The sequence below is a fragment of the Hipposideros armiger genome, unplaced genomic scaffold (assembly GCF_001890085.2).
Source record: "Hipposideros armiger isolate ML-2016 unplaced genomic scaffold, ASM189008v1 scaffold_347, whole genome shotgun sequence".
In the NCBI taxonomy this organism is placed as follows: domain Eukaryota; kingdom Metazoa; phylum Chordata; class Mammalia; order Chiroptera; family Hipposideridae; genus Hipposideros; species Hipposideros armiger.
Window position 1 is genome coordinate 1,156,970 of NW_017731697.1, and position 13,539 is coordinate 1,170,508.

Consider the following 13,539-nt stretch of genomic DNA (forward strand, 5'->3'; position numbering starts at 1 on the left):
GGCCCTTGATACAGTACTTTAAATGACCATCCATATTTCAATTTTGTCAATTTATTAATAATGTTCTTTCTAGCATTTTTGTTCCTCCAGGACCAGATCCCATCTAGGAACAGGTATTGCATTTAAGTATTGCTAAGGAGCCTTCTGTATTGTGGGCAGACACTTCTCTATTGTGGAAAGACACTTCAAAACCATCTAAATATCCTGGACCTCATCAAAATTTGCCCCTACAGGGGCTGGCCGAGTGGCTCCTCCCCCCAGGATTGTGAGGACACCAAGCTTTTAAAATCACTTCCCATGGAAATTGGTAGGTGCTTAATTTCTATTGAAGAGACACTTTTCCCTCCCAGATATCAAATTATGCTTTCAGGCAGTGGTTCTCAAAGTGTGGCCCTTGGACCAGCAGCATCAGCACCACCTGGGAGCTTGCCGGAAATGCAAATTCCTAGGCCTCACCCAGAAGTACTAAAACAGAATCTCTTGGGGTGGGGCCCAGCAATCAGTGTTTTAACAAGTCTGCTGGGTGGCTCCAATACAAACTAAAGTTTAGGAAACTGGTCTAGAGTTACAGTAAATCAACATGTTTGCAAAGTTACAATCAGATATGGGAGCAAATCCCACCTGGACGTCTTGGGGTGAGTCACTTCCTTTCTGTAGACTGGGTTAATCTAGTTTTCCTGGAAGTTTCTATGTCTGATCCAAGAGCTGCCCTTTGGGGCTGTCTGCACAAAGTCTGCCTTCTTCCCCAGGGGGACTAATCTGAGAGTTAGAACCTGTCACTTCACTGGCATCTGGTTTCCAAACCTTTCCCAAAATGACTGCAACAATTATAATATTACAACTTTTTATTTAATAACTTCCTGGCATTGTACTGAATATTCCACATGCGTGATTTTGTTTAATTCTTCCAACCACCCTAAGAAGCAAATATTATTATCCCCATTTTACAGATGAAGACTCTGACACCAAGAATGGTGGTCTCTCACCTAAGAGTACACAACTGGGGGCTAACAGAGTTCATACTTTCATTAGTATATATAACTGTATCTGGACATTTTCTAGTTTGTCACCATCCTTCTTAGAAAGAAACATCCAGAATGGAAAATGTGCAGAGAGAAGAGAGGAAATCACCTCCTTTCTATTGATGCTATACCTTTACTAATCTGTCCCAAAGTAAGTCTCAGAGTTTTTCTTTAGCAGGCACACCACACTGATACAGAAACTTGCTGGGTGCAGGGAAAGGGATTTGGGAGGTTACTCGGCTGAAGTGGGGAGCTCACCAGTCTGGCAGCAATTCTTTGATTTTCTCTATCAGTCCTAGGGAAGAGTCCAGCTGGAGGAACCAGGCAAGCTGGATTGCACTGAAGAGGAAGAGCCAGCTGAGGGGGCTGGCGGGGAACATACCAGTGAGAAAGTCGTTCTGCAGGGGAAAAAAGGGCATCCATCCAATCAGCTATCCTGTCCTCTAAGCACCATTTTTAGATATTGATTGAGCATCCAGTGTGCGCTAGGCCCTGAGCTGGATGCTCAAGACCCAGTGGGGAACAGACTGATGTAGATTCTGCCTTCAGGGAGGTCAATCTGGAATGAGTGCTAATGGCAGTAGGACACAGCACAGAAGCCCTGTGGTAGCAGGTTGCTCAGCCCAAGGGAGTCAGGGAGGATTTCCTGGAGGAGGTTATTCTAAGGGAGCACCTTGAAGGCAAAATGAGCCCCTAGATACAGTAGGGTCTGGAGCTCAGTAGGCCTTCTAGAACTACCTGGCCATGAAATGATTGAGAGATGAATGAAAGTGCTGGGTTACTAACCAGCTTCCTAGGGAAGGGTGATCTATTGTAGATAACTAACACTTAATGAGCGCTAACTATGTGCCACGCATTTACAAGGCTTAACTCTTTTTTTTTTATTTTTATTGGGGAACAGTGTGTTTTTCCAGGACCCATCAGCTCCAAGTCAAGTAGTTGTTTCAATCTAGTTATACAAGGCTTAACTCTTTTTTTTTTTTTTTTATTGGGGAACAGTGTGTTTTTCCAGGACCCATCAGCTCCAAGTCAAGTAGTTGTTTCAATCTAGTTATAGAGGGCACAACTCAGTGGCCCATGTGGAGATTGAACTGGCAACCTTGGTGTTATGAGCACTGCGCTTTAACCAACTGAGCTAACCAGCCGCCCCACAAGCCTTAACTCTTTAAATCCTCCCCACAACCCTGTGAAGTAGATACTAAGATGATCTCATTTTACAAAAGGAAATACTCTGTTTCAAGGCCACACAGAGAGCATGGCTAAAACAGGATAATAGCTACAGTTAGTGGGGCAGCACTATCCAGGCTCAAGAAACCACTTTCTTCTTCCCACATTTAAAGAAAAGGAAGGCCTCAGAGACCAGGATTTAGAATCTGGGCTCAAGTCTCTGTCACTAACAAGCATGTGACTCCACCTCTGTGTCTTCATCTGTAGAATGGGAACGATCCCAGAACTTGGCTCATAGGGTTGTCTGTCACAAGAGCTGGATGAGAAAACGTCATTCCACAAATGCTTATTGCGATCCTACAGCAGTGACAAGATAGCAAGATGCCTGCTTTTCTGGGGGACAGAGACAATACTATATAAGTGAAGGATTTAGTGTAGCATGTCAGATGGCGCTAGGTGCTATGGAGAAAAATAAAGCAGACAAGAGGCCTGGAGAAGGGGCTGGATTGCATAGCTCAAAGCCAGGCACACAGTAGGTGCTCAATAAATGTTATTACAGTGAAAAAAAAATGAATTCCTGATACACGCTACAACATGAACGAACTGCAAAGACATTATGCTAAGTAAAATAAATCTTTTATTAATAATACTTATTAGCTAAGTATTATTCCATTTATATGAAATATATAAGAAAGGGAAATCAATAGAGGGAGAAAGCAGTTCAATGGTTGCCTAGGGGTTGGCTAAGAGTTGACTGCAAATGGATACACAGGAACTTTTGGTGGTGGAGATATTCTAAAATTGGATTGTGATAATGGTTGCACAATTCTATAATTTACTAAAAATCACTGAATCTTTTATTTATAGTAGGCAAACTTTATGGTATGTAAATTATATTTCAGTAACGTTTTAAAAAATGATATGTGTTAAACAAAACAAAAAACATTTCATGGCCAAAAACTTTCCTGAAGGAAACGGTTTATTGAAGCAAAACACTAGCCAGAAATGACCAGGTCTTGGATGTGCAGTCTGAACCACCAACAGCAGGGCCAGATGGAGAAGGCAAGATATCTGCACTCCTGGTGTTGATGGGCTTTTATGGAAACAGTTTGGGGAAGAAACATGCACATTGTTTTGAAAGAATTTACATTGGCTACAGATAAAAAGGGTGGGAGATGGTGACACAGGAAGAGTTCTGGGTTAGGTGCAGAGTCTGTAAGGAAGACATGTTTGTTCCTTTAGACCAATGGTGGGCAACAGTCCAGAAAGTGTAAGCAAGAAGTGCTGGTGACTGGACATTCTCTTTAGATAATTGTGGAAATAGCCATTTGGAAGTTAGTTCAGTTTCAACATACACTCAGGAATGTAAGCAGTCTTGTTGGTTTTGCCCTGCAGTTGTTAACTGATTAATCTCTTTTGTCTCTTTCTTCTACCCTTTGGCGCGCTGTAATTTAATTTAGGATACTTCAGAATTTTCTCCTTGTCAAAAGGGCAGAATACAGACAATTTTGGATGTGCAAGATTTAAAAAAAACTATTACACAGTCTTTCTCAGTAAGCAGCCGGAGGATGTAACTACCAACTGAAGTAGTAGACCACGAAAAAGGTTAAGGGAAAATTATAACATACGTTTATACAAAGAGTGGTACACCATGTGTATAGCAGTTTTATATCATATAGCCAAAAATTGGGCACAGCCTGGGTGTCTATTACCTGGTGAATGGATAAGCGAACTATGGCACACTCATACAATAGAATATTACTCAGGAATTAAAAGCAACAAATGACTCAAAAGCAACAAATGGCATACTTGTACAATAGTATATTACTCAGGAATTAAAAGCAATCAATGTTAACATAGATGAGGATCTGAAAGGTGTTGCAGCTTCTTTGCTTTCACTGGATCTTCAATGGCACCTTTGTTAAGCTCAACAAAGCTTCAGTTAACACACTGGGGGGTGTGGAACCATATGTTGCATGGAGGTACCCAAACCTGAAATCAGAAATGAATGGATCTATAAGTGTGGATATGGCAAAATCAACAGGAAGTGAATGGCCCTGAGATAACACTTAGACTGTTCCATCTCATGGTAAATATGACATCATCTGCATGGAGGATCTGATTCATGAGATCCATACTGTTGAAAAACCTTCAACTTCCTGTGGCCTGCAAATTACCAGATCAACAGGCTTATTAGAACGATGAACTGAGGTGTTTACCATGATTATTTTTGTAATTTGGTCAGTTAATAAACAGTGACTGCTTTCAAATAGAGAGAGAGAGAGAGAGGGAAAAAGATATCTTTTTTTTTTTTAAGATTTTTGTTGTGGAGTTGGGGGATGGGAACAGCGCTGGGAAATTGGGGGAAAGGGAAACAGACAAGTTGCTGTCGTTTTGTTCTTCAGTCTAGTTGTGGAGGACGTTGCTTCACTTGCCCAAGTTGGCACCATCATTGCGCTCTTCCCAGGCGAGGCAGATCAGTCGCCGGCTTCTGGACTGCCGCTCACAGTGGCTGCTGGCTGCTCACGTTGGCTGCTGGCTACACACGGTAGCCCATGGCAACCCACTGCAACAGGGGCTGCAGCCTATGCCGTTGCCGGCAACTCATGGCAGCCCAGCTCCAGGTTGAGCTGTTGTTCAGCATCTTAGCTGTAGAGGGCAGTGTCACTGGCCCTCATATGTGAGATCCGAACCAGAGCCCTCTGGCGTCCCAAGCCAGCTCTTAACCATCGCACCACTCAGCTGGCCCAGGAAATCTTATTTTTGTCCTTGGCTTACTCCTTAGAAACATTATGCTTTAACTGAAAAATCCCTGGCAGGATCCTTTGCAGGTCCTCCAGTCCTGCTCTGTCTTTTGAGCCCAGACCCAGGATACCCAGGACCAGCCAAGCTTGAATTTCCTCTTTTTGGGGGCTCCACAGTTCACCTCCCATCATTTAGGCGCACACTCTGTGTTGGCTTTGGTTCCTGCCTTTCCCTAGCCGCTGAATTCAATGGACCATTCTTTAGCATTGACATTTAATGCTTTTGTTTCCATAAACCTACCATTTCCTAATCCTGCTCTTTAATCAACTGCTCTTTAATCAACTGCTTCCTAACCAGCTTCATAGTGGCTAGTCTCTCTGTCTTTCAGACCTCCCTGAAATAATATTAAAATAATGCTTAAAAAAACATCTAAATTATGACCCAAATCTAAAAAGTCTCCCTACAAAATGCTTGGCTAGGCCTTCAAGGTCTGCTCCTAACCAACTCTGGATTTTTCATGAGCACCTTTCTCCAACTCAAAACACTCCCATACATGGTGTCCCCAAACATAATACCCATTTTCCTGCCATCCTGCGTATCCTGCCAGGCCCAGCTCGTCTTACCCCTTTCCCTGTCCATTCCAGATGAAAGCAGTTCCTCCCAAAGACCCCAACAAATTTTGTTCAGTACCTCCATCTTTTAGCATACACCTTTGCTGGAGGAGCTCTTTTGCTCACATACAGTTTCTGTAACTACATTGTTTGGAACATGTGGCATCCAGAATATTATTCTATCTTGACTATCCACTTCCCCAAGTAAACAGGAAAGCAAAATTCCCTTACACAAATTTGGGAGCTGGGAGTTGAATATTAAACTCATACAAACATCACACTCTGACTCCTCTTTTCCTCTTCCAGGAGGCATAAGGGAATAAAGCTGGTTCTAAGACAGGTGATACACCACACCTATTGATTCTAGTTTTTTCCATTCTAGGAATCAGCTTTTGGGTATCCAAACTAATGGAAGACAGAGACCAGTACCCATAAACGTCTAAGAAAACCTTAGGCTATTTCCATTTTCTGAGGTGGCATATTGACAAGTGAAGATGCGCTAAAAGTGGGTTTAAAAAATTATGGTTTGTTTGAAATCTTATTCATTGCATCATCCTTTTCTCTCAATCCTGTCGTGTGTCTGTGACCTTAGGTCTGTCTAATCTTACTTCAGGAAACATCACAAATTGAAAGTTGAAAAAAACCTTGGATTATAGTACTTTGGACTCTAGTTTTCAATGGGTAAAGAGGAAGCCTCAGGCTGCTAGACTCAGAGCGATGACTCTGTAGGAACGGTGACGCGTGGTGACACAGCGCTACGCAGGAGACTCCAGGCCGGGCAGAGGGAGCCTGTGCGGGTTCCGCCTGCGCCGGGACGGGGCCTCGCACTCGCTGCACGGGGAAATGGTCCTTCCCCATGGTCCGCCGGACCTTCCACCTTTTCAGACGCTTGCTATTTGTCCCCACAGCAAGGGGAACAGCACGTCGGTACTGGGACCCGGATCCAGGAACCGAGGTGTTGGAACTACACGGGATGGGATGAAACGCCGGGCAATCTGCCCACTAAGGCACCAGGGCAACGGGGCGCGAGAACGCCCGCCGGGTCGGCCCCGCCCCAAGGCGCGCACCCGCGGTTCCCTGTCGGCCGTGGCCCGTCCCCTGCCCTCCCGCCCAACCAACAGCCACTTCCTGCCTCACTCCCAGCCAACCCCCACACTCCACGAAGAATAGCCCTAGGGGGCGTATGGGAAGGTGATTAGAGCGATGGCCACACTGACCAACCGCATTCAGGAGCTGGCGCGGTGGGGGCGGGACTTAGCCCTAGCCGTAGCTACTCAGGAGCGAGGGGCGGGCGCAGGGCTGGGTTTCGTGCGGCCGTGTTCGCTCGCGCGGCGCAGCGGCCTTCTAGGCCTCTTGGTTCTGTGGCACGTGACGGTCAGGCCGCTTGTGCTGCTGTCGCTACTGCAGCGCGGGGCCAGGTGTGCGGGCAGGAGGAGGTGCGGGCGCCGGCGGCGGTCCCGGGGAGTTTCGAGGTGAGACTGGAGGCCTGCGGGTGTCTTTGGGCCTATGAGGACCCCGGGGGCCTTGGTGCGCGGCCCCACAGTCGAGGGGTCAGGCTGGGTTTCGAGGGCTCAGGCATAGGCCAACGCTCCGCTCCGGCCGTGAGGGATGAGGCCTGAACCTGGGTCGCCTTGGTTGGAGAGCCAGGCCCAGGCTGCGCCACTGGGGTCGGGAGGCGTGGCAGGTGCCCTAGAGCCTCCCTTGACCTCAGCGAAAGCCAGCTTCTTCCTATGGCTTTGCTTCCAGGGCTCGCTTAGGCCTTTTGCTGGCTGCCTGAGAAGCCGCGAGGTGGGCTGGAGTGGGATCGGGCCTAGTCACTACTCCTAGTAGTGGGGAAGGTGATATTGGACCGAGAGAGAATATTTACGATTAGTGTTACAGTTAAATATTTGAAAATAAAACCGCAGAGTGAGGACTGAACCCTACCTAGCACCCTGAAGAGAATGTGCTAGAACACTCAGTGGTTGAAAAAACCTTAGGTCAACATTTTCATCTGTTCGGGGGTAGGGAGTAACCCAGTCACAAATTCACCGGACATTAAAAGCAGGAAAGCACCCAAAAGCTCATCATTGTAGGCAGGTCGTTTAATAGTGGAGGAACAGGCAGGCCCAAAGCCATGAAATGACTGGACTGGCCCAAGGTCGTGCAATTAATTTTATGGTCATGTTGGAATTATAGTTGAGGGCTACGCAGTTTTGGTATTAAGGTTAAGTTTTAGTTAAGGTTAAGGCTCTGTTTCATGGCCTTATTCAGCCATTTGTTGCTGTGTGAACTTGGGCAATTTACTTAACTTTTGTACCATTATTATACCCAAATAATGGGTATAATAGTAATAACTTGGAGTTATTAGAATCAAATTGTGTATAAAATAGGACAGAGAAGTCTGATACAAATTAACTGCACAACAAATGACTGCAATAAATTATAGTCTGAATGCTGTTGGTCCTCTACACTGGCTGACATCCTACTTTTAAAGTTGGTTAAGTCCTCTTTCCCAGGGCCTGCAGTCGCATTTATGGCGATGAGAAGAAAAAACTGGATTTAGTGGATTAACTGCTGGGCATGACACAGTGAATGCTGGTTGAGGGAAGTTAAACTAAGCTGAATATTAAAAGCTTAGGAGGACAAAGGTGAGCCACAGTTAAGTCTCATTTAGGACATGGAACATTTTGCTTGATTTTTTAATAAGTAAAAGTTTTGTTTTGTTTTTTAAAGGAAGAATTGTATTGATCTTTAAAACCATTCTGTATCTTAGACTTTTTCCAGCAGTGTTTGAGGGTCATGAGTAGAATCACTGCCATGTTGTACATACGTTATAATTACTATACTTTGAGCAGAGGTAAAGAATGGTGGGCATTCCGTGATCCAACAAGCAAACAAGACGGGTAAGGATTACAAGAAGGCTAGGGTGAACTGTATAGGAGTGAATGTGTCCTACAACAAACAGATTTTCTGACCTATCTGAAAATGGTTGTCAGCATCCCTCTACACCTTACTATCTTATCTTAACAGTTTCAACTAGCACATTATCTTTAAGAACCATGAGGGGTAAACGTTTTGACAGAAGGTGTTGCTGCAGTTTTGGCAATCAGGCAATTGCATCCTTTTTATTACAGAGTTCACTATGCCCCGCAAATAGTTTAAAGGGATGAAGTGACAGTTGGTAAGCATCAATGCAGGCTCCAGAGACCTTACATTCCAGGCCCAGCAACTAGCTAATGAAACACTTTGGTTAAACATCTTTAAAATGGAAATGAGAAGTCTTCTGTCTACCTTACCATAGGGGGGCTATTGGAAGGGACAGCTAGGATGGTGAGCATGAAACTACTTTGAATAATGGAATGAACTGTGCAAACAGAAATGGCAGCTCAGAACAATTCCTAGGAAATAATAAAAGTACCTGAACAGAGTTGTAACCTATACAGCTTGCTGTTGAACTTTGTCAGGAAAGTGCTGATTAAATATTTTGTTTACTGTAACATAATGTACTTTTTTTTTTTTTAATTGGGGAATTGGGGGGNAAAAAAACAAGTTACTGTCCTTTTGTTCTTCAGTCTAGTTGTGGAGGATGTCGCTTCACTGGCCCACGTTGGTATTATCATTGCGCTCTTCACGGGCAAGGCAGTCGTTCGCAGGCCATTGGATAAAACTTCACGCCCGCTGTCGGCCAGCCCCACTGCAGCCTATGCCATCGCCGGTGACTCACAGCAGCCTAGCTCCAGGTGGAGCTGTTGTTCACCATCTTAGCTGTAAAGGGCGCAGCGTCACTGGCCCTCATGTGGAATCTGAACCGGACTCCTGCTGCTCAGAGCTGGCATCCCAAACCAACTCTAAACCAATGTGCTACTCGGTTTAAAATTTGAAAATTGTACAAGGACCACATGTATAACTTTTATCCAGATTCCCCTACAGTCAGTATTTTACCCCATTTCTTTCTTTTTTAAGATTTGTTATTGGGGAGTTGGGGAGGGAATGGTGTTGGGAATTGAGGAAGGGGAACATTATTTTTCCAGGACCCATCAGCTCCAAATCAAGTTGTTGTCCTTCAATCTTAGTTGTGAAGGGCACAAGCACAGCTCCAAGTCCAGTCACTGCCCTCAATCTAGTTGCGGGGGAGGGAGAGGAGGGGTGTGCAGCCCACCATCCCATTCGGGAGTTGAACCGGCAACCTTGCTGCCAAGAGCACATGCTCTCACCAGCTCAGCTTGGGCGCAGCCCACTGGCCTATGTGGGAATCGAACCAGTGACTCTGTTATTCAGAGCTTGCACTCTTAACCAACTGAGCCATTAGGCCAGCCCTTACCCCATTTCATTTATCATTTCAGAACGATTTACATATATTATGGCCCTTTGTCCTTAAATACCTCAGTAAGTATTCTCTTATATAACCATGGTAGTTATCAACCGTATGAATTTATATTGATACAGTACTTTATTTTTTTATTTATTTTTTAAAAGACTTTATTGGGGAATTGGGGGAGGGGAACAGACAAGTTGTTGTTCTTCAATCTTCGTTGTGGAGGGCGCCAGTCGCCATCTGGCTTCCCGTCAATATCTCATGGCTTCTAAACTCAAGGTGCTGTGTTCAATCTTAGTTATGGGTGGGCATAGCCACCATCCCATGCGGGAGTCCAACCAGCCGCCTTGTTGTTAAGAGCACATGTCCATATCCACTGAGCCATCTAGGCAGCAGCTCAGCTCAAGGTGCTGAGTTCAGTCTTAGTTGTGGGTGGGTGTAGCCCACCATTGAACAGGCAATCTTGTTGTTACACCAGCGAGCCATCCTGCCACCTGTTGGCAGCTCAGCTTAGGCGCAGTGTCACTGGTCCATGTGGGAATCGAACCAGTGGCCCTGTTGCTCAGAGCTCATGCTCTTAAGCCAACTCTTAACCAACTGAGCCACTCGACCGGCCCTTGATACAGTACTTTAAATGACCATCCATATTTCAATTTTGTCAATTTATTAATAATGTTCTTTCTAGCATTTTTGTTCCTCCAGGACCAGATCCCATCTAGGAACAGGTATTGCATTTAAGTATTGCTAAGGAGCCTTCTGTATTGTGGGCAGACACTTCTCTATTGTGGAAAGACACTTCAAAACCATCTAAATATCCTGGACCTCATCAAAATTTGCCCCTACAGGGGCTGGCCGAGTGGCTCCTCCCCCCAGGATTGTGAGGACACCAAGCTTTTAAAATCACTTCCCATGGAAATTGGTAGGTGCTTAATTTCTATTGAAGAGACACTTTTCCCTCCCAGATATCAAATTATGCTTTCAGGCAGTGGTTCTCAAAGTGTGGCCCTTGGACCAGCAGCATCAGCACCACCTGGGAGCTTGCCGGAAATGCAAATTCCTAGGCCTCACCCAGAAGTACTAAAACAGAATCTCTTGGGGTGGGGCCCAGCAATCAGTGTTTTAACAAGTCTGCTGGGTGGCTCCAATACAAACTAAAGTTTAGGAAACTGGTCTAGAGTTACAGTAAATCAACATGTTTGCAAAGTTACAATCAGATATGGGAGCAAATCCCACCTGGACGTCTTGGGGTGAGTCACTTCCTTTCTGTAGACTGGGTTAATCTAGTTTTCCTGGAAGTTTCTATGTCTGATCCAAGAGCTGCCCTTTGGGGCTGTCTGCACAAAGTCTGCCTTCTTCCCCAGGGGGACTAATCTGAGAGTTAGAACCTGTCACTTCACTGGCATCTGGTTTCCAAACCTTTCCCAAAATGACTGCAACAATTATAATATTACAACTTTTTATTTAATAACTTCCTGGCATTGTACTGAATATTCCACATGCGTGATTTTGTTTAATTCTTCCAACCACCCTAAGAAGCAAATATTATTATCCCCATTTTACAGATGAAGACTCTGACACCAAGAATGGTGGTCTCTCACCTAAGAGTACACAACTGGGGGCTAACAGAGTTCATACTTTCATTAGTATATATAACTGTATCTGGACATTTTCTAGTTTGTCACCATCCTTCTTAGAAAGAAACATCCAGAATGGAAAATGTGCAGAGAGAAGAGAGGAAATCACCTCCTTTCTATTGATGCTATACCTTTACTAATCTGTCCCAAAGTAAGTCTCAGAGTTTTTCTTTAGCAGGCACACCACACTGATACAGAAACTTGCTGGGTGCAGGGAAAGGGATTTGGGAGGTTACTCGGCTGAAGTGGGGAGCTCACCAGTCTGGCAGCAATTCTTTGATTTTCTCTATCAGTCCTAGGGAAGAGTCCAGCTGGAGGAACCAGGCAAGCTGGATTGCACTGAAGAGGAAGAGCCAGCTGAGGGGGCTGGCGGGGAACATACCAGTGAGAAAGTCGTTCTGCAGGGGAAAAAAGGGCATCCATCCAATCAGCTATCCTGTCCTCTAAGCACCATTTTTAGATATTGATTGAGCATCCAGTGTGCGCTAGGCCCTGAGCTGGATGCTCAAGACCCAGTGGGGAACAGACTGATGTAGATTCTGCCTTCAGGGAGGTCAATCTGGAATGAGTGCTAATGGCAGTAGGACACAGCACAGAAGCCCTGTGGTAGCAGGTTGCTCAGCCCAAGGGAGTCAGGGAGGATTTCCTGGAGGAGGTTATTCTAAGGGAGCACCTTGAAGGCAAAATGAGCCCCTAGATACAGTAGGGTCTGGAGCTCAGTAGGCCTTCTAGAACTACCTGGCCATGAAATGATTGAGAGATGAATGAAAGTGCTGGGTTACTAACCAGCTTCCTAGGGAAGGGTGATCTATTGTAGATAACTAACACTTAATGAGCGCTAACTATGTGCCACGCATTTACAAGGCTTAACTCTTTTTTTTTTATTTTTATTGGGGAACAGTGTGTTTTTNAGTGTCACTGGCCCTCATATGTGGGATCCGAACCGGGGCCCTCTGGCATCCCAAGCGAGTTCTTAACCATCGCGCCACTCGGCCGGCCCAACATAATGTACTTTTAAATTAAGCTTAATTGTGAGCTGTGAAAATTATTTGGAGAATTTTTTTTCTGAGGAATTTAGATGATCTTCAGTGGTATATTTTGAGTGTTCACATCTTAAAGCTATGTAGTTTATAGAGAAAAAGAAATGTGCTATGGAAAAACAGATTCTAATGTTAGAGAAAAACAAAATTCAAAACTGTAAAGGTAGTATGAATCTATTTTTAAATGGATGAGCATTTACAATAAAGCCCACTTTGAATTTTATATACTTTTTCCCTCTGCTTTTGTTTTTTGACTAGATGCACATGTGGTAAAATCAGAAGGCACAAAAGGTAGTAGTAAAAGTAAAACTTTTAAAAGTAAAAGTTTATCTGTGACTGGAGTCAGAGGTCCTTTAACTGCTTCCTTTCTAATCTAAGGTTTAACAATTAAAAAAAAATTATTTTTTAAAGATTTTATTGGGGAATTAGGGAAGGGTAACAGCACTGGGGAATCGGGGAAAGGGAACAGACAGGTAGACAAACTGCTGTTTTGTTCTTCAGTCTAGTTGTGGAGTTTGTCGCTTCACTGACCCATGTTGGTATGATCATTGTGCTCTTTACTGGGTGAGGCAATCGGTCGCCGGTCGTTGGTCGGCCGCTCACAGCAGCTCCTGGTAGCTCACACCGGCTACCAGCCGCTACTCACACTGGCTGCCAGCCACTCACGTAGCTCACGGCAGCCCACTGCAGCCCCGCTGCAGCCTACACCGTCGCCGGCAACTCACAGCAGCCCAGCTCCAGGTCGAGCTGTTGTTCATCATCTTAGCTGTAGAGCGCGAGCGTCACTGGCCCTCTATGTGGGATCCGAACTGCAGTCCTGCTGCAAGCGAGCTCTTAACCAGCTGAGCCACTCGGCTGGCCCAGATTTAACAATTTTTTATTTGCCTTAAAACTCTAGAACCATTAAAATTTAAATGGCATTCCTGGATAACCATAGAAATAGTAGAGCTCACTGCTGATACTGAACATGTGCTGTAAACCGGGTACTTTCATAACCACCTCACATGCATTTTGTTTATACAA